Source organism: Phyllostomus hastatus, unplaced genomic scaffold (assembly GCF_019186645.2).
Source record: "Phyllostomus hastatus isolate PE091 unplaced genomic scaffold, TTU_PhHast_1.1 phas_contig_16, whole genome shotgun sequence".
NCBI classification, from domain to species: domain Eukaryota; kingdom Metazoa; phylum Chordata; class Mammalia; order Chiroptera; family Phyllostomidae; genus Phyllostomus; species Phyllostomus hastatus.
The window spans coordinates 7,669,064-7,696,970 of NW_025333643.1; the positions used below are offsets into that span (position 1 = coordinate 7,669,064).

The following is a 27,907-nucleotide window of genomic DNA, read 5'->3' on the forward strand; positions in this document are numbered from 1 at the left end:
ACTACCTTACCAATTGAAGGCAATAATACTCTATTTCAAAAAAGACCATGGAAATCTGTGGGCATTATATAATTCTTCTAAACTTCTACAACTGATTTTGTTATTCTCAGAGAGATCCCAGTTAAATATTCATTGCAGTGTATCACAAGATGAAGTTTATATTCCAGGTACCATTTGCAAATATTCAAAGAAGAATTAGTACCTATACTTCTTAAACTATTCCAGAAAAACCAAGAAGAGGGAAGACTACTAAGCTCACTTTAAAAAACCATCATTCTCCTGATTTCAAAGTCGACAAAGACATTAGAGAAAAAGAAAATTATGGGTCACAGATATAAAAATCTTCAATAAAATATCAGTGAACAAATTCCCCATGCATTAAAAACATCATATAACCTACCAAATGGGCTTTATTCCCATGATGCACAGTTGGCTCAATACCTGCAAATTAATTAACATGATGTAATACATAAACAAAATGAAAGCTAAAAATCATATGATTATACAACAGATATGGAAAAATCATTTAACAGACTCCAATATCCATTTGTGATAAAACCATCAGCAAAGTGGGAGAGAAGGAATATTTCTCAACATAATAAAGATAATATATGACAAATGGATAGGTAACATGATACTCAATGGTGAAAAACTGAAAGCTTTTTCTTTAAGATCAGGAACAAAATAAGGATGTCAATTTTCATCACTTTTGTTCAACATAGTATTAGAAGTCTAGCCACAGCAATCAGACAAGAAAAAGAAATAAAGTCATCAAAATTTAAAAAAGGAAGACATAAAACTCACTATTTGCAAATGACATAATACTACTTATAGAAAACCCTAAATAGTCCATCCAAATAAACTATTAGAACTAATAAATGAATAAAGTAAAGTATTAGGATACAAAATTAATTAAGAAATTGGTTGTGTTTTATATACAAATAACAAAGTTTCAGATATAGAAAGTAGGAAAACAATCCTATTTACAATTGCATGAATAAAGAATAAAATATCTAGGAATAAATTTAACCAAGAAGGTAAAAGACCTGTACTTAGAAAACTATAAGGCACTGGAGAAGATACAAATAAATGGAAGGCTACCCCATGGTCATAGATAGGAAGAATTAACACTGTTAAAATGTCCACACCAGCCAAAACAATCTATAGATTTAGTGCAATTCCTACAAAGTGATCAGTGTTATCTTTCACATAACTAGAACAAATAATCCTAAAATTTATTTGGAACCACAGAAGACCCTGAATAGCCACAACAATCTTTAGACAGAAGAACAAAGTTGGAGGTATTAAGCTACTACATATCAAACTATACTAAGTTTGATTACCATAGTAATCAAAATAGCATGGTACTGGCATAAAAACAGAAACATATAGCAATGAACAGAATGTAGAGCCCACTCCTGAGTAGTCAACTAATCTATTACAAAAAAAGGCCAGAATATACAATGAGTTGAAGACAGCCTCTTCAATAAATAGTGTTAAGTAAACTGGACAGATACATTAACAAATAAAACTAGACAACTTTCTTATAACATGTACAAAAGTAAACTCAAAATGGATTAAAAACTTAAATGTAAGACCTGAAACCATAAAAACTCCTAGAAGAAAACATATACAGTAAATTATTTGATATCACCCTTAGGAATATTATGTTGAAAGTCTCCCCAGGTAAGGAAGCAAAATAAAAAATAAATAAATGAGACATTTTAGTTTTTTATCAAACTAAAATTTGTTTTTAACACAGTGAAGGAAACTGTCAGCAAAGTGAAGAAATGATTTACTGAATGGAAGAAAATATTGGCCAATGATATATTGGATAAGGGGTTAATATCCAAAATATATAAGGAACTTGTAAAACTTAACACCAAGAAAAATTTAAAAATCTAATTAAAAAATTGGCAGAGGACCTAAACAGATATTTCTCCAAAGAGGACCCACAGATGGCCAATAAACATGAAAAGATGCTCAACATCACTAATTATCAGACAAATGCAAATGAAAGCCACAATGAGATATCATTTCACACCTGTCAGAATGTCTATTATCAATAAATCAACAAATAAGTTTTGGCAAGGGTGTGGAAAATTAATGAAACATTTGTACATTGTTGATGGGATTGTAACTTGGCACAGTCACCATGGAAAACATTATAGAGATTCCTCAAAATGTTAAAAATAAAGCCAGCATTTGTCCCAGTGATTCCACTTCTGGGTATTTATCCAAGGAAATCCAATACAATAATTTAAAAAGATATATGTACCCCTATGTTTACTGAAGCATTATTTACAATAGCCAAGATATGGAAGCAACATAAGTATCGATCAATAGATGAATGGATAAAAAAGAGGTAGTACATATGGTATAATGACTGTTATTCAACCATGAAAAGTGAAGTCTTACTACTTGTGACAGCATGACATACCTAAGAAGTATGATGCTAAGTGAAATAAGTCAGAGAAAGGAAGACAAATAACATATACTTTTGCTTTTACATGGATCTAAAAAAATAAACAAAACAGAAACAATCAGAAAAGAAAGGAAAGAACAACCCAATGGAAAAATAAGCAAAGACTATACATTAGAGTTAACAGAAAAACATACAGATATTTTTAAAACCATCTGAACAGCTTCTCAACTTTACCCATAAAAGAAAAATTAAAATTAAACTGAGATTATATATTTAATCTATCAGTGTAGCATAATGCAGAATGCCTGATAAATATTTTATGAAGAAAACATTTCTTCTACTTTTGGTGGGTGTTATGATGCATACAAAACCTCAGTGGAGGGTGATTGGGTACTGTCTTTTTTTAAAAAGAAACTTTATTTTAGAGCTGTTTTAGATTTACTGAAAATTTTGAAGACTATTTAGGAGACCTCATAGCCAGTCTCCCCTATACTTAACATTAACACTAGCATGTCACATTTGTCACAGTTAATGAACCAATATTGATGAATTAGTATAAACTCCAGTCCATATGCTAAAAATTCCTTTTTATCCTAATGCTCTTTTTCTGTTCCCAAGATGAATTCAAGTTACAATTTTACATCTAGTCATCATGCCTCTTCAAGCTTCTGTTGGCTATGACTTTGTCTGAAATTCTCCTTGTTTTTTCTGACTGGCAGTTTTGAAGAGGATAGGTCAGGTATTTTGTAGAATGTCACTCAGTTGGAATTTGCCCAATGTTTTTCTCATTATTAGCCTTGGTATGTGTTTTGGGGAGTACGATCACAGAGGTAAAGTGCTATCTCACCATATCTTATCAAGGGTGTGTGCTACCAACACGAACTGAGGCTCACTTGGATCTCTTCATCGAGGTAGTGTCCATCAGGTTTCTCCACTGCAAAGTTACTTTCCTTGCCTTGGCGTACTAGAAGTCACTATGTGTACCTCACACTTAAGAAATAGACAATAATGCCTGTTGTTTCTCTGAGTCACCTAAATACTTGCGTCTGAAAATTATTGATACTACTTCATAAACAGACATGGCCTGTCTGTTTAGACTGTAAGTCACTAAGAGCTCTCTGTAGGATTTTGAAACTATGTATCAAATATTTAAACAGATATATACTTCTTAATAAATAACTGAACTTCTAGGAATTTTTGCTAAGAAAATAATTTGTTTTTTTCCCAGAAGTTTAGTTATAAGATTGATTGCTACAGTGTTATTATTCACATCCTAGTTGTTACATGCTCACAGTAAGATACAACCCAGGCTAATAGGTTTGATAAAGTCACTCAATAAACATAATGTTATATTATACTAAAATCACAATCTTAAAAAAAATCAAAATTTTGATAAAGATATGGGAGGATAACCACAGTATTGTAAGTGATGAAAAGAAAATCAGAAATTACAAAATGTAGGACTTGTTTCTTTAAGGGAAAAAATTATATATATATGTATATATATCCCTATGTATATATGAACAATGCTTATTGCCGAGTTTAGGAATTTTTAAATATTTTTAATATTAAGTATTTCATGTTATAAAATATTTATATCTTATGTATACTTTCTTATAGATATTTTAAAGATTTCACAATGTACACCTATTACTTTTACAATTAGAGTATATATGTATGTGTAGTCAAGAAAACTTCAATAAAACATGAACAAAGGACTATGGGTAATTGCTTTTTCTTACAATTTTCTTTATTATCATTGAAATGTCTCTTAAATGAAATAAAAGTATAGCAGCCCTGGAGACTTGTAATTTTTCCTTCAGATTTTAGGTTTAGATAATCATTTCCATTTAAAAAGTCTATAGTAAGAATCTGAACCAGGATGGAAAAATCAATTGTACATAATAAAACGGAAGAGGACAGCCAGGAAGCCACAGGGAAACAACACCTCTACAGTGACAGTTGTGGGAATGAGGTCAGTCAGCACACACTTAAGTCAATGTACTATCAGAGAAAAATTATAACTTGTCCAAATCCCATCAGCAGGCTCTCTGGTGGCCCATTTGTAATTCTGTAGTACCTCATCACTGCCTTTCTCAACCTGGACATCATAATCCCTCATTCCTCTTTCAAATTAGCTCCTCTCTGTTAAGAAAGATGTTTTGTATTTTTGTTTATTTTCCCTTTCTTTCAGTTTCAGCAACAGTGAGGCAGACAAATGACCTTAATGGTATACCAGCTTGCCTAAAGAAAGGAAACCATTTCCTCAGGAAGCAAAAACTAAATGATGTGATTATATAAATTACTAGAAAACTTTCCATTTAGCTGATTACAGGGATGCCTCAATGACATACCATAGATAGATGCCTGCACTTGCACAAACACCCTAAAATGCCTTGATGTAGCAGAATTTAATACTGGCACAGCCAACCCCATCTTTAAAACTGTTTGTGGAGTTGCTTATGTTTCTAATGAAAACACCACCAAGCAGCAGGGGAGACAAAACACAAATGTGCATGCACACACACAATTAGAAAAACCCTGAAGATTCCTCAAATGTGTACTTTCAATTTGAGAAATAGAAACATTTGCTAACAAATTTCTGTAATAACAGATGACAGTTTACCTGGGGTATTTTTAGGGAGAGTGAGGCAGCAGTTTTAGTATCCTGCACATGTAAGAATGTAGACACAAAAGATGTGTTATTTTCTGATTTTGAATAAGACTCTAAGGTAATCTCAAATCCCTATGCATTATGTAGAAATGAAACAATTCTGTTCACAGTGTTAGTAAACATGGCATTAAAATATTTGGTTATCAGTTTAGGCTTCACTTTTATTATTTTGAGAAAATAAAAATTATAAAACACATTAAAAATTTCCCAATTCAAGCCTATCTCTCATACACCTACACCCACCCACCCACCCACACATGCATGCATGGGAACACATAAACACACACACACACACACACACACACACACACACACACACACATATATATATATATTTATATTCTATCAACTAACAGAGTACCATTATTGCTTAAGTGATTGTCTTAACATATGATAATAATGCAAAAATATGTTTTCTATGGAAAAGTTATACGCATTGCTTTCCCAAGCTTCTGAACTACAAAAGTACAGCATAAAACCATTTGTTCCAAAATAATGACACATTTATTTCATTATTTTTATTTATTTATTTAATTTTAATTGTATTTTTATCTTACAATTTATTCCCCTTATACCCCTTCCCACCTCCACCCCCACCCTCCTCCCTGCAACCACCACACTGTTGTCCATGTCCATGAGTCCTTTTTCTTTTTTACTCCATCCCTCCATCCCATAACCCTCCTCCAGAGCTGTCAACCTGTTCTCTATCTATGAGTCTACCTCTGTTCTGCTTGTTGGTTCAGTTTATTCATTAGATTCCACAAATAAGTAAAATTATATGGTACCTATTTGTTTTTCTCTGACTGGCTTATTTCACTTAACATAATGTTCTCCAGATATATCCATGCTGGCCCAAAGGGAAAACCTTCTTCCTTTTTATGGCCAAGTAGTATTCCATTGTGCAAATAATCCAATTAAAAATGGGCAAACACTTGAATAGACACTTCTCCAAAGAGGACATACAGATGGCCAACAGACATATGAAAAGATGCTCAATGTCACTAATCATCAGAGACATGCAAATTAAATCCCCAATGAAATACCACCTCACACTGGCCAGAATGGCTATCATCAATAAATCAACAAACAAGTGCTGGTGAGGAAGTGAAGAGAGGAGAACCCTTTTGCACCACAGGTGGGAAGCAATATGGGGTTAATTCAAAAAATTAAAAATGGAACTGCTTTATGACCTAGCAATTGCGTTCCTGAGAATTCATTTGAAGAAACCCAAAATACTGAATACAAGCACCCCTATGTTCATTGCAGCTTTATTTAAAATAGACACTCTTTGGAAACAGCCTGTGCCCATCAGTAGATGAGTAGATATTTTGTTATTTTTAAAAGATCAGAGAACTTGAAAATGTTTACATGGAGATAGGACTAGATTGTTTTTATAAATGGCAAATTTTAGATAATTCTTGTCAAGTTCTCTGACACAAGTGATCTTTTCCAGAAGGGCTTTCCAGAGATGGACAACTGGATGGGAAAGCCCCCCAAAAGCACCTGAATATTCACAGTGGGAAAGTTGAACTTCCTCTAATTTTCTAAAAAGTGGCTAAGAAAGGGACATGTCTAGTTTGTCAAAATTTCATTCACAAAAATACTTGTCTAGACTTTAAGATTTATAAAACACTTTAGTGCATAATACTTTTTGAATACATGTGAATAGCAATCTGAAGGTAGAAAGAAAATTGCCTTTTAGTATCACTTCAAACATGTGAGGAAACTGAGGCACAGACAAGTTAAGGGTTTACACAGAGTCATGAAGTGAGCATCAGAATCATAACACTGACTTCACTTTGATTCCCAAACCTCTGTTCTTTCCAATATATTAAACGATTTTCAATACTCAGAAATTCTAGATTACAAGGTGTTGCCCTGGATTTTCTAAATCAGAATTTTGGAGGATACATCTTAGTTTCCTCACATGTTTGAGGTGATAATAAAAACAAATTTTCTTTCTACCCTCAAAGGGTTGTTAACATGTATTTTTAAAGTAAATATGCACTAAAGTGTCTGAGGGAAATATGTTTTTAGCAAACTTTCCAAGTGATGCTTATATGATGAGAATGTTACCCACCTTGTTAAATTATTTGCCCATTTTTGTAGAGGTTACATTTTAAAGTACATAATAAATACATAGTTTCATGAAATAGAAAAAAAATAAATCTTTTCACTTTGAAAGAGGTCTCAATGGGGTCATATCATTGTTTACAAATAATTTTCTAAGCTTTTTTGAGCATTAATCTTAGAAAAATCCTGGAGTGTGTAGAGAATCCAATGTTACAAATTGCAATCTTTTTAGGAAAAGTCTGTAAGCAGTCTGAATAACTATGCCAAAAAAAGGAAAACAAAAAATGAAGTCAAATTATTTTTCCCAGTGACTAACAAATCATGCTCTCTTCTGTTGTGTTACTCAAACCCAGCAGAGGCTCCTCTACTCCTCATCCACCTCAGGAAGATTTATGAGATCTCCGAAATCTGACTCAATATGGAGTCTTTACTGGGTCATTACATATTTAGATGCATAAAGTTTGAAGTTCAGGTACTTGTTTACATGTGTAGAAGAGTCTGCTACTTGTTTCATTAAACAAACACTTATATTCTCCTGGCCTGAGGCAAATCACTAGATGTATTTAAAAAACAAAACATAGCTCCATCCTCCAGATATCCACAATATCGTGGGGAGGAACTGAGAAACCACAATCAAATAACCTGTAAGAACTGTGGTTATAAGGGCACGACTCTATTTTGTTTGCTGCTGAACCTTAAGCACCTGAATAATGTCTGAGACAGTCGGGGGCTCAATAAATATTTATTGAATTAATATTTTCATAGCATTATTAATCCAATCATAAGCTGTTACTAGAAATGATTCATTGCTTTCTCCCTTTCCTATAAATCCTTATTTGTGACCTTTACATTCATTGTATTGCCTTGTTAGTAACTTTCAAAAACTGCATTTAAACAGTATTTAAAGTTTTAATTGTGAGTTCCTATCCCCAAGAATCATCAGTGGGTTAAGTGTCTTTTCTTCCTCTTTGCCAATCAGTTCAAATTACCTCTATAAGCACCTACCCAAAACTAACATTGAATGAGGTTTCCCAGACGAATACATACTCTTCAAATAGTACTTTTGCATACAATAAAGGAATTGAGTCACCACCCAGACACTCAGAAAGGATTCAAATAAGCCTCTTTGACCCTCATTATTAGAAAATACTTTTTTAATGGAAATACCCTCATCCTATGTGGTGGAAACTGTAGTGAGCTCATTAGACACCCCCTCAGGATCAAAGCCCTCATTTCCCCAGCTGCAAGGAGTGTTGGCAGCTGATGGCTATCTTAGAATGGTCATTGGCCAATGCCATGCCCTTTCTCCAGAGGCAGCCTACATCCAATGATTTGTCCATGTGCCTCAAAGCAGGATGACTCTGAAGGGCAAGCCCAGCCCAGAGTCTGCCATGGGATCTTCTGAGGCCTTTGCTGTGACTGCATGGAAGTTCATTCCCCTCCTCTGCCTTCCTAATCCATCCATGACATCACAGGTGTTCACAAGAGTTGTCCCCAGTGAGCCTCCTGCACATGCATATCTGCTTCATAACCTGTATCCCAGAGAACTCAAAGTTAGACACCTTGTATTAAAGCATAGGTGGTATTTGTATAACTACAATTAAGTCACTCAATATCTCTAGACTTCATTTCTCTTTTATTTGTAACATTAAAAGATTGAGGTAGACCAAATCCAAGGGCCTTCCTATATCTATAGTTGAATGATTCCACTACTCAACAGTATTATGTGATAAATGAGTGGTTAATTGAATAAATGTTTGAAATAAAAGCACAATTATGCTATTTATTGTTTTGTTATTATATCTTTAGAAATTAACAGAATGCCTGACCCACAGCTTGCACTTAACAATCATTTATTGTATAGGTGAATGGATAAATAAATGGATAGACAAAAATATAGAGTAAATGAATTGGGAGATGGAGACAGAGAGGAGAGGGAGGGAGGAAGACAATGAATATCAATGAAACCAGGTAGATATTTCAGATTTCTGACCATTTGGTAAAAATGAAATAGGAGAAGAGAATGTAAATAGTGTAAAAAAAAACAGAACAAAAGAAAAACAAAGGAAACCCCCTAAAATGACAGAGGCTAAAGAGAGTTTGGAAAACTATGCTTCATTTAGAAGGGGTAGATTAATCCCATTGTTTGACATGTGAATACAATATTTCAAATGGAAATTATGTAGAATTTTTGGCCTGGTGAAGTCAAGACTGGGCAGGTAGTTTAGGAGGAAATGCGTAGGCCTGTGATAGTTGATCCTACTGAGAGAAAGAGGTGAGCCTCAGAGAATGATGTTAAGTAATTGGGAAAAAAGAAGTGCCCTCCCCCAGAAAAGAGAAGGCTCGCCAAACAATGGTCACAGGACCAGGGAGACTGAGGAACACTGCGTCAGAGATATTGAGAGTGGATTAAATGAAAACAGCTACAGTTTAGTGATGTCAAATCCAGCAGAGGGGTCAGAAAAAAGAGCTGACTCCTTTATATTCCTAATTAATAATGTGTGCTGCTATCCAATGTGAGATCTAAAATGCAAAATAAATCATATCCAGGATCATGTTTAATACTTTCCAGATTCCTAAGTGCTGCTAGAAAAATACAAATTGCAGAGCAATATGGGATGATGCCACAATTTGGTTAAACAAAATAAAATGATTTGTTTTATAGAATTATGATTGGGTATAACAGTAATCATCCTTGATGTCCTGAATCCCCCACAAAACCCAATGCAGTCCAGCGATAGTGAAATGATGACAGCTAGTGTTCACTGCAATGAGTGTTGGGTGAGAAATATGCCCTGTGAGCAATGCTCTCTCCTGCACCTCCAACAATGGACATTATGTCCAACACACAGAAAGTGCTAATGTGGATTTGGTAGATAAATCTCTGTCTCACAGATTATTAGACTGAGGATAAGAGAAACTGCCCACCATCACACACTAGCAAGTATAGCCATCAATGCCAAGCTGAGAACAGTTGCTGTAGACCACTCTGGCCTCCCTCAGTTGCACTGGGTTCACATTCTCTGTGTCACCTTATTGCTATTCACCACTGAGGAAGATGTTAAATGGAGTGAAGGCCAGGGACATGTCTACTGTGCTCTGTCTTCTAGCATTGCTGTCATTTGAAAAACAATTGAGTAAATAAATGAGTGAACGAGGAAATGAATGAATGAGTGAATGAATAAATTTTTGGAGAGAGATGGAATGTGGGTATGTGTGTGAAATGATTATCCTCTCTGATTCTGGGGCATAATTGTGTCTGAATATGCTTTTGTCAAAAGTACGAATGCCTTTTTCAAAGTGCCTTCTCAAATTTATCTTGTCTGCCACATGTGATTTTAAGGCAACTGTACAGAATACAGAAGGCCTAGTATATTTAAATGATCTATTTAGTAATACTTCTCCTTTGTGTTTCAGGAATTTCCTAAAAAAACCAAAAAACAAAAAACAAAAAAAAACCCAAACCAGTGTTGAGTAAATAAATCCCATTTTAATTGTTATAATTGTGGAGACATATGAAAGATAAAATGTGCCATTTTCATCATGTTTTTTTGAACAGATAAAGCAAATTAGTATGATTTGGAAAGACAGCAACATATTCTGAAATTTATGCTATAAGTGTCTTTAAAATGTTAACTATCTCCTATAATTCTACTGTTTCCTATTACAGAGTTTAACATTCTACACATTTAGTGTCCAAAGCTGAAGCCAAGGAGAGAGGATCCTCAATCTGACATAGAAACCTTAATTGATGGAGCTATTATTACAAAGAATTCCTTCTTCATCTTGGGAGTTAGAATATTTTATCAGTTCATTCAGATCACTGTTGTGGCTGAGCTGATGTATGTGGAGGGGACAGGGAGATGGACAAGACATGAAAAGTGAGCATTCAAATGGAAAGGAAAGAACCACAAGAGAAGAGGCATTAAATGACATCTTTATATTTCAGAGCAGTAGATAGCAAGCTTGATGGTATATTAGAACTATCTGAGCTATTTTATAAAATCCTGATATACAAGCTCCATCTTGGACTGATGAACTCAGAATCTCTAAGAGTGGGATCCAGGCATCAGCATACTTTTAAACTCCCCAAGTAACTCCACAGTTCAGCCAAGCTTTTGAACCACTGTCTCCATGTCTCTAATGCAGACAGACGTTAGCAAATGGGGACCCAGAAACTTATTTGAGTCATGATAAATGTGTTCCTTTATCCTCTCATGCTCCAAGCACACCTTTGTTCTCTTTTATTTTCTTCTATTTCTCTTCCAGGTTACATTTAATTGCTCATGCTAGCTCATTTCTCTGTCCCTTCTCCTTACCCAAATAGCTATATGCAAATTATTGTTAACCAAAACTTCATTTTTATATATATGTATTTACTTATATATATATTTATATATACATATAATATACAAATGCTCACTATATATATATATATCTTGATCATTTTCAACTCAAAACCCTGTCTGCCTACTTAATGAGCCCTAGCAACTGGAGGTTCTGATTCTATTACAAAGCCAGGTGTTTGGAAGCAAGCATCCATCTATTAGAGCACATAACATGATAAGAGAAGGCTGAAAAGGCTTCAAATTTCCTTTACATCACCTTGTTCTTTAACCCAGTTATAGTCACACTGTCATAAGCTGGGCCCTGAGAGTCACCAATACCTCTAATTTTCTCAGATGCTGCCTCTCCTTTCACTTTTCTTGCTAGGTTTCACAGGTATATAGATAGACTGTCCTGTCTTGCACCTCAGAAACAACAGGGTTATTTTTTCCTAGTCTGAGATGATACAATGTAGCCATTATGAGCACTGTTATACATCTGGGATAATAGAGGAGGTTGGTTTTGCGAGGTTATGGACCTTGCTTTATTAAATTTGAATTTTATGAAGTATATAAACTTGATGTCTTTCCAGCAATTTTTTAACTGTAGGCAAAAAAAAGACACATTTGATATAATTTAGTTGAGTAATAAATAGGATAGCCCAATTTAATGTTTAATTATTAATGAATTGATAACAGATAAATAAATTCCATAGATTACCACTAAGCTTCCTTTTAGCTAATAATGATAGCATATTTTTCCACTAAACATTTAATAGGAGCTGCTAACAAGATGCAAAATTAGCAGATTCAAGTTTCATTACCTTTTGATTTCCCTATCTGCCTTCTAATGAGAGACCTAATGGGCAAAAGAGTGGCCAGGAGGAGATGGTGAAAATGAGAAAATAGAAGCAAACATGTGGGTCCATGTGCATTTCTGTTGCTACTCATCCCATCACATCAATAACCACCATGTCAGAGGCTTCTCTATTTATTATAGGCCTTTAGTGTATATTTGAATTAGAACAAGAGTAGTGAGTGATACAATATCATGAGCAAAGGTGAACATGTCTAAACCCCTGAGGCACCTGGGGGAAATTTAAGAAATAAAGACGCAACAGAATTCTACTCATTCTAACCAGGCTGTTTCAGTAAACATAAAAAATTTAGGTCTTCCTTCAATGTGATTAAAATGAACAGAATATCAACATACATTCATTTTTTTAAAAAAAAGAATCTTCGTGGCCAGTTTATCAGCAGCATGTGAAAATTATGATTATTATTCTGTACTGATATCTTGGTTTTGCCTTTCCTGCCTTCACACATGGGTCACCATGCTAACATAATTAACCACACACTATACTTCATGATGTGCTACATTTTCAAAGTATTAAATCCATCCACAAATGAAGACTTACCATCCCAGAGAATATTCAAGTCAATGAATCTTGATACTAGAAAGCAATTTCAAAAAGAAACATGATGTAATACTGTTAAATAAATTAACATAGCTTAACAATTCCACTTTGTGCATGTTGCTGGACAAATTATGTGTCTCCAAACTAAGGATAGCCCTTGAAGGCAGTCTCCATTCCCTGGTGTCACCAGAATATATGTGACTTGGGTAACCTAGCTGTGGAGTTGAAGTGAATAATCTTGTGGTTCTATCTAAAGATCTTTTCCGTATTTTGAATTCAAAGTGCCAGGTTTCACAAGAAAATGGTGATACTAAGTCTAATGCACCACCATGTGTAACCTGAGAGTCCCCAGACCTTCAGCCTCTTTGAATTATTCTTAGCTTTAACATGGTTCTGAAAACCAAGAATCACCCAGTTGATATGAACATTGATATGAAGTTACATGATTGAGAAAAAAGGAAAATGGACTCATGGACATGGACAGCAGCGAGGTGATTGAGAGGGTGGGTGGGTATAAGGGGTAAGTGGTAATGGAAAAACATACAATAAAAAACAAGTGACTTAAAAATAAATAAATACACAAACCCTACTCTTCACAGCTTCAGGATTCACTCTGAATGTATAGATCATACTAAGCCACTCTTCTACACTGCTGTCTTCTTTCTACACTCATTTTTAGAAATAATACTTAAACAAATCACCCAGGAAGCAAGATAATTATTAATTATTTACTTATCTGTAGCCAAACCTTTTCAGTTTTTACTTACTAAATTACTTATTTAAAATGAAAACCAGTGTTGAAATCCCTACCACATTAACCCAGAACATAAATTTTATCTTTTTCCTCTTACAAAGCTATTTTTAATATGAGTAATTATTAATGGATTCAGTTCTAAATGGAGAGAAAAAACTAACACTTCTCCATAATGAATGCAGCACTGGGCCCAGAGTTTTCCATGTCTGTTAAAAGCGATAGACTGTCCATCATTCTCAATGGAGAAGTCAGAGTCTGACGTTTGATGCAGTCAAGAACACTTTTCACACTTGGCCAAGTCCTTCTTCCCATCTCTAGAGTTATTTGCCCACTCAGCACTCATTTCTTCAGTGTTTTCATGCCTGTGTCCACCCTTCCTTAGGCAGTAGTCCATGGGCTTCAGGGAAACCTGACCTAACCTCCAGATCTGATTAGGCTAAGGGAATCCTTTCTCCCTTTCTGGGCGATGGACTTGGGAAAACAATCTAACATATAATATCTACACTTACTGTGAATAGTAAGAATATATAATCAAAAAAAGAAAAAAGCAAACAAAATATAAGCAGAGACACTGAAAGTAAGAATAATTTAAATAACCAGAGGGGAGGAAGGAGCGAACAATGCGAAGAAGGGTTTTCGGGAACTACTGTAAAGGACACTGAGACAAAAACCAAGGGGGAGGGTGGAAGCAAGGGAGGAGGTGGGTTTGGCTAGGGTCGGTGGGGGAATGGTGGTGGGGGGAAAATGCAGACAACTGTAATTGAACAATAATAAAATAATTTTTAAAAAGAATATAATCACATGTGAGCATCTATTTCCTGTGTGTTTGAGGCCAATATTTTGTTTAGTATATGACGTCTAATGTATCAGAAGGCTCATATATTTTTTTAAAAATCTGGACCCAAAACACAAACACATTTTGAAAGTACACTTCAATAAGAATCAGTTTCTAAAATGTCAATGTCTTCTAAACAAACGTAGCTCAAAGTTTAGATTGTGAAAGTAGATGTTAATATAGAAGCTTAAATTTCCATAAAGTTAAAAAAACTGTTTTCTAAACCTCAAACTTCTTCCAGGAAGATTTTTGACTTAATATGGTCTGGGCTTTTTGTTTGTTTGTTTGTTTTACAGGGCAGGACGCAAATGCAGTCCACTACCACAACAAAGTATGCACTCGAGTTTACCATATTTGGGGAAATCACAGGGGTCAGCACATCTGGATTGCAAAGGGCAAGCCTTGTTCTGGGAAAACCACCCTCATGCTCATAGTATCTCCCCTGCCAGGTAAGTATGGGATGTGTTTAAGATGGATGATTTTATCTTTGACATAGCTGAGCATCAAGAGTGATATTTTTTAAAAGCAACAACAAAAAAACTTTGTACATGTGCTGTTCTTTTAAAATATTTTGTATATTTGACTGAGGAGTAGGAAATTGAGGAATAGCAATAGCAAAAACCTGCTTGAAACTTTAGTATTTAATGGAAGAAGAAAACACAAGGCAGAGAAAACATTTAACTCTACATAAACCATAGAGTGAGGAACCAGATTGCCCTGAAATTACATTGATTTGAGACAGGATGACTATAAACTTTCTTAACTAACCATGCCAAAAGCAAAAAAAAAAAAAGACTACTAGATAATATATTGCTCAAAAAGTGGCAGATATAATAGATGGGTAAGACGAATATATTAAAGTTCCAATAAGGTTTAAAGTACCTGGTAAAATAATACTTGAAAATTGTAAAAAAACCTTCAGCCATTACCATATCCTGTCAAGGCAATATATTAAATCTTGTTCCAAAATACATCCTTTACTAATTATGTAAAAAGGACATTTCATTCGAACTATCGCTTTACATAAGACTTATACTTAAAAAAATCATATTTAAACCAGATGCCCATATCTTATCTCTTAGCCATCTATCTGTTATCCTATCAATTATCCATCAAACAAGGTGAAAACTCTAGGCTTGATATTAACTGGCTATATGATTGTAGTCAAATATCTTAAATTCAGTATGCATTAATTTCCCTCTCTATACACTGGGGATAATAGGACCTGCTTCTGAAGGGGTTATCTAGTATGTTAAATTAGATAGCATTCACAAATTATTTACATAATAATGCCTGGTACACAGCAAAAATTCAAACAAGTTTAACTATGGCTGTTATTATTAATGTCTTGTCTTAAATTGGCAGCAGCACCCAACTTGTAGCTGCTACAGAGACTGTAAATACATGAATTTGCAAAGAACTGAGTGACTGACTCAGGAAGAAAACACGCCTTCTGAAACAGTCTTTCTGGTTCTAGCATATAACCTGGGGCCACCTTTAATAAGCATAAAACTCTCCTTTATTCCTTTAATGTCATTTAATATTTTAGAATAAATTCAGATTAAAGCAATTATAAAATTGAATGTGTTTTTGGAAACTAACCATGCCCCTCCTTCACACTCTAGATAATCTAATATGTTCCCCTGGGCAATATTTCTTGAAGTGTGGTCCTAGACCACTGATATTAGAATGACCTCAGGTGAGACAATTTATTAAAGTGCAAATTACTTAGTTCCCAGCCCAGACTGAAGGAAGAAACTGGTGGGGGATGGGGAGGTCTGAGAATTTTCAGTTTTTGCTGCCACCTGAGGTAAATTTTATGTATACTTAGATGTGCAAAATACTCATCAAGGGCATTAGTTCTCAAAGCGTGATTACCAGACTAGCAGCATTAATATCGCCTAGAAAACTGTAAGAGATACAAATTCTCAGGCCCCATTCCAGACCCGCAGAATCATACACTGGGGTGAGCCCAATGGTCTCCCTCTTCCAGGGGATTCTGATGTGCACTAACATTTGAGACCTGCTCTGGAGTCTTACTATGTGAAGTGTGGTCAAGGAGCAATGCTTGCACATCACCTGGGAGCTCATTAGAAATCAGATTTGGTTTCACCCCAGATAAAGTGAATCAGATTCTACAATTTAACAAGACACCAGCTTGTTTCTACGCACATTAAAATTGGAGAAACATTGGCCTAGGGCAATGTTTTTCAATTACCGTGAAAGTAAAAATGTAACTTCTGAAGCCCCTTCCCTGGAAATTCTGTTTCTGAAGGTCTGGGACAATTATAACATTATGTATACAAGGTCTGTCCAGAGGTACCCAGCCATGTAATATGAAAATTAGAGACATTTATTGAAGAAGATACAAGAAACATTGTACATAAGACAAGGATGCCTCAGGCCCCTTCAAAGTAGCCATCTTGGGACCTCACACAGTTCTCCCAATCGTCATCAGCTGCCCCATCATATTTTCCTGAATTTTATCAACAATCTGAAATTTCTTCCCTTTCAAAGGTGATTTTAGTTTTGGGAAAAGCCTGAAGTCATAGGGCCCCAAATCTGGGCTGTAAGGGGTCTGAGTCACCTGGGTGATTTGATATTTCTCCAAAAAACTCTGATTGAAACGTGATGCATGGGCAGACACAGTGTCATGATGAAGCTGTCAATCACCAGTTGCCCATAGCTACAGCTTGCTGGATCATCCAAATAGTTTCCTCAGAGGAATGTACAAGCTTAGCACAAAATTTGACCCAGATTTGTTGCTCTACTCTCTCAGTCACTTTGAAGGCAACGGCCACACAGTACACATGCTCACTCATGGTGTCTGCTGTCCCCACTGACTAGTACAGTGAAGTTGTCATTGTTCACACATACACATGCCTGTTCATTCTTCTTGGTTTCCAGGTTACATTGATGTCATTCAAACTGTTCTCATTATATTAACAATGCTGGATTTTTTCCAGACAGATCTTGTGTGTATGTATGTGTGTAAATTTTAGGAAATATGGCTTTGGAGAAAAACTCCTAGGCATCCACCTAAGTTACAAATAATTGTTCTTACATCATGGTTTCACAAACATTTGGGCTGGGTAATTCTTTGTTGTTGGGACTGTTTTGTGTAGTGTAGATGTTTATCTATCTCTGGCCTCTCCCCACTAGATGTCAGTAGCAGCCTCTTTAGTCATGGCAATTAAAAATGTATGCAGACATTGAAAAATATCTCCTGGGGGAACAAAGTGATAACCCTATCCTCTTTTGAGAGCCATCAGTCTAGAAGACAACCGTTGCAGTTATCTACTACTGTATGAGATAATCTGCTCTAAAGTTTAGGAGCTTAAAACAACCACAATGTGGATTTTCTTATGGGAATAATTCAGGGGAGGGTTAGGTCAGGGTTTCTTTTGCTCAGTGTGACATCAGCCATGACACTCCTCAGCTGCATTCTGTGAGCAGCTGAAGACCCATGAATACCTCACTCACATATCTGGTCACACAGAGCGCTCTCCATCCAAGTGATGTCTCAGCATTTGGCAGTCTAACCAATCAACACTTTTCACAATGTGATGGATAAATTCCAAAGAGAGAAACAAAAAGCTCCCAGGATCTTGATGGCTAGGTCTAGAATTGTCATTGTCATTTCCTTCATATTTTAGGGGTCAAAGCAAGCCCTAAGGACATCCCAGATTCAGGAGGAGGCACACAGACATTATTCACTTACAAGAGGGGAGAGATTGATGGCAGTCATCTTCAGAGACTATTAACTATGATGAGCCTTGCAGATGCAGTCCACTTTAATAACAGAAATGGCCATACCCTATTTATATAGTCTTGTTTAGGCTTATTTTTTTGTTTGTTTTCTGAAAGATGCATGTGGAAAGAATTTTTTCTGTCTTTCCAATTTCATTGCCTCCATTGTAACCCCATCCTTCTTTGGGGGAGTACATTTTTTTGAGTTAGAACATACATAGTATAAAGTATACATAACTACTTTGTAGAACTAGATGAGTTTTTGCATCCTGGATCAGAATATATAAGGCTCTTAATACCCCGGAAGCCTCCCAGTCATTACCTCCCTCCAAAAGTAACCACTGAATTCAATCACCATAAATTAGTTTTTGCCTACTTTTCAATTTCTTATAAATGGAATATTAGAATACTACCCCTTGTGTCTGGCTTGTTTTACTCAACATCATTTCTGAAGACTCACCTGTGTTGCTGCACAAAGCCCCACCCTTTTGACTTCTCCTCAACAGGATGCCTGTCTTCCATCTCTTTTCTTCCCTTTCATCCCTCATTTTTTAGTCACATTAATCTTCTTTAAAAGCTGATTCTATAGCTCTTCTGATGAAAACTTTTCATTAACTCTTGGACTGACAGAACTTCCAAAATAAAATCTAGATGTTCAGCTTTCACAATCTAATATCAATCTATCAAACCTTATATTATTCAACAACCAGAATGCCCAACTAGGTTCCATTTAATCTGGAACTTTCAGCATATTTTTATTCAGTCTTACTAGGATCCTGGAATTGAGGACCAGACCTCTGCACAAGGACCTATACATTTTTTCCTTCCTCACTTAGGTTGGTTTGTCTTTCAATTATGTCTTTAAACACTAATAACTATACTCCCAGCCAACTGGTAAATAAGAGACTTCATAACACAACACAGTTGAAGTTATTTCTGGCTAAATAGATTTTCCTCTCTTGACTTTTTTTCATTATTATTGTTCAAGCACAGCTGTCTCCATTTCCCCCTCACCACTCTGCCTGACCCCAGCCATACCCACCTCTCACCCCTGATCCTACCCCTCTTGGCTTTGTTCATCTGTCCTTTATAGATATTCCTGAAAACACTTCCTATCTTCTCTCTGGTTACTGTCAGTGTGTTCTTAATTTAAATAGTTTTTTTTAAAGAAAGGAAAACCTTGAGTTAGAATGTATTTGCTCCTTAAAAATATTACCTCAATTAGAAGCTGGAATTCTCAAAATATAAAACTTGATTGAGACTTCAAAATCACAAACTGATCAGCAATAAGTAAAATTGAGAGTTCAGAAAAACAATTGAATAAAGATCTGTATTAATGGCAATACATTATCTCAAAAAATTCACCATCCTATTCTAGGACTATGTCAGGATAGAGAATATCACTTGCATCTAATAATCACAGACTTGGAGTTACCATATATTAAAGAAATGAAGTCATCACAGAAGGCTAAGAGTCTAAAAGGTAGTAATTATAATTGAAAGAAATGTAAATGTCTGTTTTGAATGTGAAGGAATAGCAGAGATGAAAAATGTCTTTATTTGAAGGAATGTCATATCTGTCTTCATTTAGTCAAGAACTGAATCTACTCTGTGGGTGTCAAGGTGAAGTAAATAACATCAGTAGACAATGTTCTTCCATCACCAAGGTGGGAGACCTGACAGGTCAAAGCTTGGCCTAATACAGGTAGCACCCTGCTGCTAGTCTATTAACCAGAAGCATCAGGGTCACTGGTACATTTTTCACAAAACAAAATCCTAACTTAATGAATCACATAGGATAAAGAGGCTGAGAATATGCATTTTTAAACAAAAGCGTACTCAAACTCTATGAGTACTTTTAAGTCAAGGAATGTCTACCTTTGATAGCAAAAGGTATACTAAAGTGTTTCAACATGTTCATGATGCAAAACATGTTTTGGATTTTTAATATTGGTATGGAAACATATTTTGCAATTATCTGAAGCTTTATCCATTTATTTGTTTATGCAATCTTCACTGAATGGCTATCATGTGTACTGACATAAAGTGAACACAATCAGGTTTATGAACCGATTGAACGGGATTAAACTAATCAATATAAGAAAACAAATTTGTAATTACCAATATGCCAAGCCATATAATTGTTATAAGTATAATGAAATAAATTATATGGCTTGATGCAAAGATTCTAAGAAGGAGGCCTGACTGAGACTGGAGATCAGAAGCATCTCCATTAAGGAAATGCCATCTAAGCTGAGGCTGAAAGATAGGAAGCACACTTCCAGGCCATGAGTAGGTGAAGGGCTTTCCAGGCCAAGCAAATAGTATCTGTGAAAGCCCCAAAGTGGGGAGAAGAAATGTGCATTTCTGAGGAACTGAAAGAAGGCCTGTATGCTTGAAACATCATTGGTCCAAGATGAAGTGAATAGGCAGAAGCCATAATCAGTGTGATGGTTAATTTTATGCTTCACCTTGTCTGAGCCATGATGCCCAGATATATGGTCACGTATTACTCTGGACACTTCTGTAAGGGTGTTTTTGAATGAGATTAACATTCAAATAGGTGGACTTTGAGTAAAGCAGATTGCACTTCCTACCATGGATGGGCCTGATCCAGTTGGCTAAAGGCCTGAACAGAGAGCAAAAGACTCACTTCTAAACAGGAGAGAATTCTGCCACAAGATGGCTTTCAGATTTTAATTGCAACATTGGTCCTTCCCTGGGTCTCTAATCTGCTGTCTGACTATACAGATATTGGAATTGTCAGACTTTTATATACACACTTATCCTATTGGTTCATTTTCTCTGAAGAACCCTAATAATACAACACACCTCAGAAAACTTATAATATACATTTTATTTTGCCCAAGATTAGAATAGAAAACTACTGCAGAGAAGTGTCATTAGCAAATATAGGTCATCACATACTTAGTTCTAATAGATACTCTTTTATCCTAGTATCTCAGTAAAGACTCCTAGAATGGGCTACCCGATTTTCTATCTCCCCCAGCTCCTTTATCTCTTTAATACTCTCTGTCATGCATTTTATACCTTTCCTTTTTCTTGTTTATTAAATAAAGTCCACTCTCATAATTCCTGTAGCTCCCTGCTTTAAAGATTTATCTGAAGAATTCATTAAAATAAAGTAGTGTTGAAGCCAGTTAAACTCTATGGCCCCCAGCATACCAACTACATATAGTTTCCAAATCCCAATTTTCTTTCTCTAGAACTTGCACACAGAGTGTCATTGAATGACAAGAAAAATTCAGCTCAAATCCCCAAGTTGTGACATACATCAATTTATTTTCCTTTGTAGAAATAAATCTGTGAGGAATTTTCACTGAATTGGGATGCATAGTGGGGGTTTTCCTGTAATTCACTTTCATGGCTCCCTTCCAAGGGAAGCCACCAAACTAAATCAAGTGAGACAGAGGCAGTCTCTCTGGCACTAAGCATGATGTAATGCCTGCATGATCTTTGTTTTTTGTTTTTTTCTTTTAAGTTATGTACAATATCTTGCTTTTAGAATCACAAATATATTTTGATAACCAACTATACACAATGCCATGAACAATACTATGAGCAATATTACTATGAATAATGCTATGTGGTAGACCAGGTATTAGGGATTGAATGATTTGGTTGTATGTATCACTCATTCATTCATTCATTCATTTAAAAAAGACATGATGAATGCTAGACCATATTGGAGCTCTGAGGACACGGCAGTGAAAAAGACAATGTAAAACACAGATCTTTCCTTTTCTTTGGATCTTCTTTTATTCTGGAAGGGTGAGATAGACTACAATATGATAATTCAGCAAGATAGTTTCAGAAAGCAACAACTGCTGTGATTATAATCACACACACACACACACATACACTCACACAAACATTTAACATATATTTTGTGCCAGAAATTGTACTAAGATTTTAATCATACCAGCTCATTTTACCCTCACAACAACCCTATAAGACAGGTACTATTACTAATTTTGCTTAACAGATTAGAACACTGAGAGTCACCAGGAAGTTAAGTAACTTGGCTGAAACAGAGTACAGCTGGGATTTGCCTCTGGGCAAAACAAAGTGCCTGGGTCTCTCACTTCCATGCTAGTTTGAGTGCTGTGGGAAGAGGGCACTGGGGGTCCACTTTAGGTTAGAAAGTTAGAATATGCCTCCCTGAGGATTGATACTAGGCCTGCAGCATGACCAATAACAAAGATCCAAGCATTCAAAATGTTTTAGAATTCAAGTGACTTAAAATGTAAATAGAAAGAAACAAGATACCTAAAACAACAACAACATCATCTAATATTTTTGGAATGCTCCCTATGTGCAAACACTGTGTTAAGCACACTAAATAATATATGCTTTATTCCATTTAGTTCTCACAACATTCCTATGAGGTCGTGAGCAAAAAGTAAAACTTTTTAATAAGAAAAGTGGTGTCAGCCAAATAAGGTCAGATGAAGACAGGTTCTGTCCAGAGGATTAGATATCCAGGTGGCTACTGGCAGGTTTTACCTGTGACATTTCCACACAAGGGTGGAGGTAAAAGTCTGATTACTGTGTAAAGGATAGACACAGAGTAGAAACTGTAATTGGAAATTATTTACTTGGGAGTTCAGCTGTAAAGAAAAATAGAAGGGGTGGGTAATAAAAGGGTATTCCAAGTCAAAGCAGAATTGATGATATAAGATGGAGGTGACTTGAGCATATTTCCAGGCTGTGTGAAAGGAGCCACGAGGAAAGGAAAAATTGGAAATGCAGGAAGGAGAAATTAGAGCATCAAGAGGCTCAGATCAAGAGTGCAGAGGCAGATTTACCTGAGCTCTGAGGGGAAGACACACCTATTATCCAGGCACTGGAAAAAATGAAATTAGATGCAGTTCCATATTTTTAAAATATAAAAACAGGAACTGAACTAACAAGCAAATAGAGACAGACTCATAAATAGAGAGCAGGATGACAGCAAAGTGGGGGAAGGTAGAGGGATTAAACAAAAAGGAAAAAGGACTCATGGACATGGACAACAGTGTGTGTGGATTCCAGGGAGCAGAGAGATATAAAGCAATTAATGGTAATAGGAAAAATACATTAAAAAAAAAGAATGGGAAAATGAAAGTGAGCACATCTAAAAAAATTGTTTATGTAGGTGACAAAGGCAAGGTTTAACTAACTACTGGGAGAGTGAGGTATAGAATTTGGAGTCTGGTGCAGCTATCTAATGCCCATTCTGGAAATGAACAAGGAGGCTAACCAAGAACATTTAGAATTATTGCCCTGGCTAGCATAGCTCAGTGGATAGAGCGCGGAATGGGAACCAAAGTGTCCCAGGTTCAATTCCCAGCCAGGGTACATGCCTGAGTTGCAGGCCATAACCCCTAGCAACCGCACATTGATGTTTCTCCCTCTTTCTCTATCTCTCTCTCTTCCCTCTCTAAAAATAAATAAATAAAATCTTTAAAAAATAAATAAATAAAAAGAATTATTGGGTGCACCCAAAAAAGCCAGCTGAACTTGATATAATTTAATAACATTGAATTATAGTGGCATTTCTCAAAGTCTGTCCTATGGACCACCTGAATTAAATTGTCATAGGGTCCCAGAAAATAATGACAATTTGTGAACCCCATTCTTAACCTTACAAGGTCTTCTGAATTGATTCTGGCACTCACTAAAATTTGGAACCACTGATCTAAAGCAGTTTCTCAAACATTTTCTGTCTCCAAGATCACTTAGGCTCTTGCTACAATATAGACTCTTAGCTTTCAGCCAGATCTATTGAACTCATCCTCAACAAAGAGTGCTGGGGTTTGGTGCTATGGATGAGAGGCTTGGCTGTTTCTGACTGAAGTTTAGATGTCATAGAAACTGGTAAGGAGTATTAATAGTGGTATATGAATGCATGGAGAAAAATTTTACTTTTAAAATTAATATATAATAAAAAGGACATTTTTGGTGTTCAGTTATATGAATTTTAGTACATGTATAAATTTTGGTAATCACAACCAAAATCAGAATACTTGTATCACTCAAAAAATCTCCGTTTTGCTTTATAGTTAAATTCTCCCCTAATCACTGCCAAATGGCAACAACTGACCCATTGGACATCACTATATTCTTGTCCTTTCAAGCATGTCACATAAGTGGCATCATTTTGAGATTGACTTGTTTTATTCAGCATAATATCTTTGAGATTCATCCAAATTCTTGATTTTATAATTTTTCTTTTTATTGCTGAATAGTATTCTAATATGTTGGTGTACCACAATTCGTTCATACACTTACCCTTTAAAGAACATTTTGGTTGTTTCCAGTTTTTATGAATTTGAAAAATGTTGCAATGAACATCCATGTGTAGAGTTGTGTGCTAACATAAGCCTTTAGTTATTTAGTATAAACAGCCAGGAGTGCAATTTCTATGAAGATGATTTAGTAACCTCTTTAAAAAAGTAGTTATTCATTAGCCATTACATATAAAATGAAGTTTTAACTGTCTAGGTGTAGAAGAATTATCACCTAGAATAATTTTAATAAGATGCAGAATGACCTTCTACAAGAAGTAAATGGGCATATAGTCATTGCAAAGGAGTAAAGGATGGGGTGTGGGGAAGGAGCTCACTGGGGAAATTCTTGCTGCCTAGGGGTTGAATATCAACATACTCACTTGGTTGACATGATTACATGGCAAGTTACTTTCTCCTATCATGGTCATCATCAATGTTATAGAGACCAGTGGGCCCCAGAGTAAACTAATCTCAATAAAATTTTAAAAAGCTTTAATAAATATTGTTTACCCCTGTATCAAAGAAAATAGGATAGACTATGCAGTTGGTCAATGCTTGATAAAGAACTAAAGGAGACATATTTAGTGTATGTGTGTTGAGGGCCACAGGGCATGATTATTTCAGAGGACAGGTGTGGGGAGTAATATAAGTTGTTACTGCTGTAGGAAATAATATCAGATATGTTTAACTTATTTTTTCATGTTGTGAAATCATGGTTTGGGGGTGATGAGAAATAGATTTCCCATCTACTGGTACAGCTTTGGTATTATGTTTGGCTTACCTGTGGGTAGGGTAAGCCAGGAACTGGACCTGTCTTTCTTCAAGTCTATTAGAATACTCAACTCAATGGCATGTTTTAATTAAGAATTCAGTTATGCTTATATACTCTGCTTGAGTGGTGGGTATCTCATAGTAAAAAAAATCTAGCAGTGAACTGCTTGCAGGAGAAGCAGCCACAAAACAATAACGAGCTTCCAAAATAATGATCTCTAGACATTTGCCCCAAATCAGAAATCAGAAGAACTGGCAAAAAACAATGCACCATGTTTGTATGGGTCAAATTCTATGAACAAATGAATAGAATAAAGTGAAATTGTTCAAGAAGTAAGAGGGGAAGAATCAACGGATGTTCAGATCTTGTTTCCAAATCAGAGCACACAGACCTTCGAATCTCCCTGGGCTGTAAAAATAGGCCCAGGAAGTCCATGTGTCTAAAACTGACACACATCTGCTTTGAAATCTCCTTCTGAGTCTTTATTTTTTACTAAAACAACATCCATTTGGGAACAGAAATGATACTATATGCAGAGGATAACTAATGGATTGCCTTAATTGGGTGGAGGGTTAACTAGTCTTGCTAATGTGAACACAAAATGCCTGTTACTCTGATGGTCATGCTTCTAAAACTGTGTAGGCAAAACAAGACTTTTAAGAAAGCACAGAACAAGGATATTTGCAAATAGCATCAGTGGATGTGTTACTTGACAGGAATATAACCACAATCATGATTATGGCTTGAGCTTAGGAGAGGAGACAGACCATTACAGACATGAGGTCTCTGTCATTGTTCAATAACCTTTCAGAAATCTACAATTTACTTATCATGAAAGTTATTTGTGTGCTGTGAAGTGTGTAAGTATATATGTGTGTGGGGTTTGTGGGTGTGCATATTAAAAGTCTCAGCAAAAGGGGTGATGTTTGGTCATTCTGGTATAGTGCTGGAGGAATCACTATTTATTCCTTATTCTGCAATATTGCATTTCTATGGTGCTTTATGTTTGATTTGTGACCATTAAATTCTCTAGCCTCTGTGAAGAATAGAGGGTGACGAGAACCATTTTTATTTCTGTTTTTGCCTTGCTGAATGGCACATATTTTCAATTTAACTTGCAAGTCAGCTCCTCCCAGCTTCCTTGAGTTCTTTATTTTACCATATAAGACAACAGGTAGAGGTTCTACCTATTTTCCATCTATTCATAGTCAGCTCCTGCTAAGCCCCATAAACATTTCCTGGAATATTTTAAGGATATGACAGCATGAACAGTGATCACAGCAACAATTAATCGTCAGTGTTTATTGAGCATTTCCTATAGGCCATGCAGTCATCTAAAGACTTCACATCATTAATCCTCACTACAAAGCCAAGAGCCAGATTCCCCATTTGATTGATGAGAAGATAAAAGCATTTTAGAAGTGATAGCATTTCACTTAATATTGTAACTGGAATGTATGAAAGCCAGGAGCTGGAGAAGAAAGTAAAGAATCTCAGAAAATAGAAAGTAGGAAAGATACAGGTTCCTAGTCTCCAAACCCCCTTGAATCATTGCCTCCTCACATAAACATGTGTGTATGTGTATGTATTCATAGGTATATATGCATACATATGTATCTTCATATACATCTTTAAATATATATCTTCAACTATATGCATATATATGCATATGTATGCATTTCTATATAGGTTGGGGCAAAAGTAGGTTTACAATTGTTCTTATAAAAATAATATAATAATTAATAAATAATAATACAAGAATAAACTATATTTTGCATACTCACAACCGTAAACCTCTTTTTGCCCCATCCTGTATATCTTTATTCATGAACCCTCAGGGACCTACAGAAACCAAGAAAGCAGGAAAGTTTTTCTGTAAGTGACCAGATAGTAAATATTTTAGACTTTAAAGCCATAAAAAGCCACTATTGCATATCCTATTTTATTTTTTAAAATAAGTCTTAAAATGTCTTAAAACTGTTTATTTGAGGGCCACTAAAAACATGCTGTGAGCTGGGTTTGGCCTGCAGACCATAGTTAGTCAACATCTGACTTACAATACTGCTGTCAGATTGAAATTTTAATCACAAATTATATTATATCACATACACACACACAAAGCTCTTCAAATCCATACTTCCTAATTTATCAGCTATAAAATTTTCTCCTAGTTTTGTGGCTCTTCCTTAGGCTAGTAATGCTGACTTCCCATCTTACTACCTATTACTTTCCAAAACAAGTTCATTTCCTCACCCCCCTTACACACACACACACACACACACACACACACATACCTTGTCCCACATGTGGACACACCTGTAAAGCACCTCTCTATCCTCCTGGGCAAATTCAATGTCAAGTATAAAACCAGTCAGCCAATACCCACTCCATGTTTTTCCTCCTTTATAATTTTTAACCAGGAATCTCTAATCCTTCTAGGTTTGCCTTTCTTCTGAGCTCCTGAAAGAGGAATCCTGTATCACACTGCATGACAATTGCATTTTTGGGGAAAACTCTGTATTAGTTATTCTACTAGGCATTGAGGCTATAACTATGCATATGTTATAGTGCTTGCTACTAGGGAATTT

General features: G+C 35.6%; 1 protein-coding gene and 1 non-coding gene across 3 annotated transcripts in view; both read right to left on the bottom strand.

Moving 5' to 3' along the window:
- GRM7 (glutamate metabotropic receptor 7) overlaps positions 1–27,907 on the bottom strand; it is an 861,618-nt gene that overhangs the window by 502,956 nt on the left and 330,755 nt on the right. The gene's annotated exons all lie outside the window — the stretch shown is intronic.
- Positions 14,800–14,961, bottom strand: LOC123814603. The gene has a single exon (XR_006784941.1). It is a non-coding gene; the product is annotated as a U1 spliceosomal RNA (small nuclear RNA).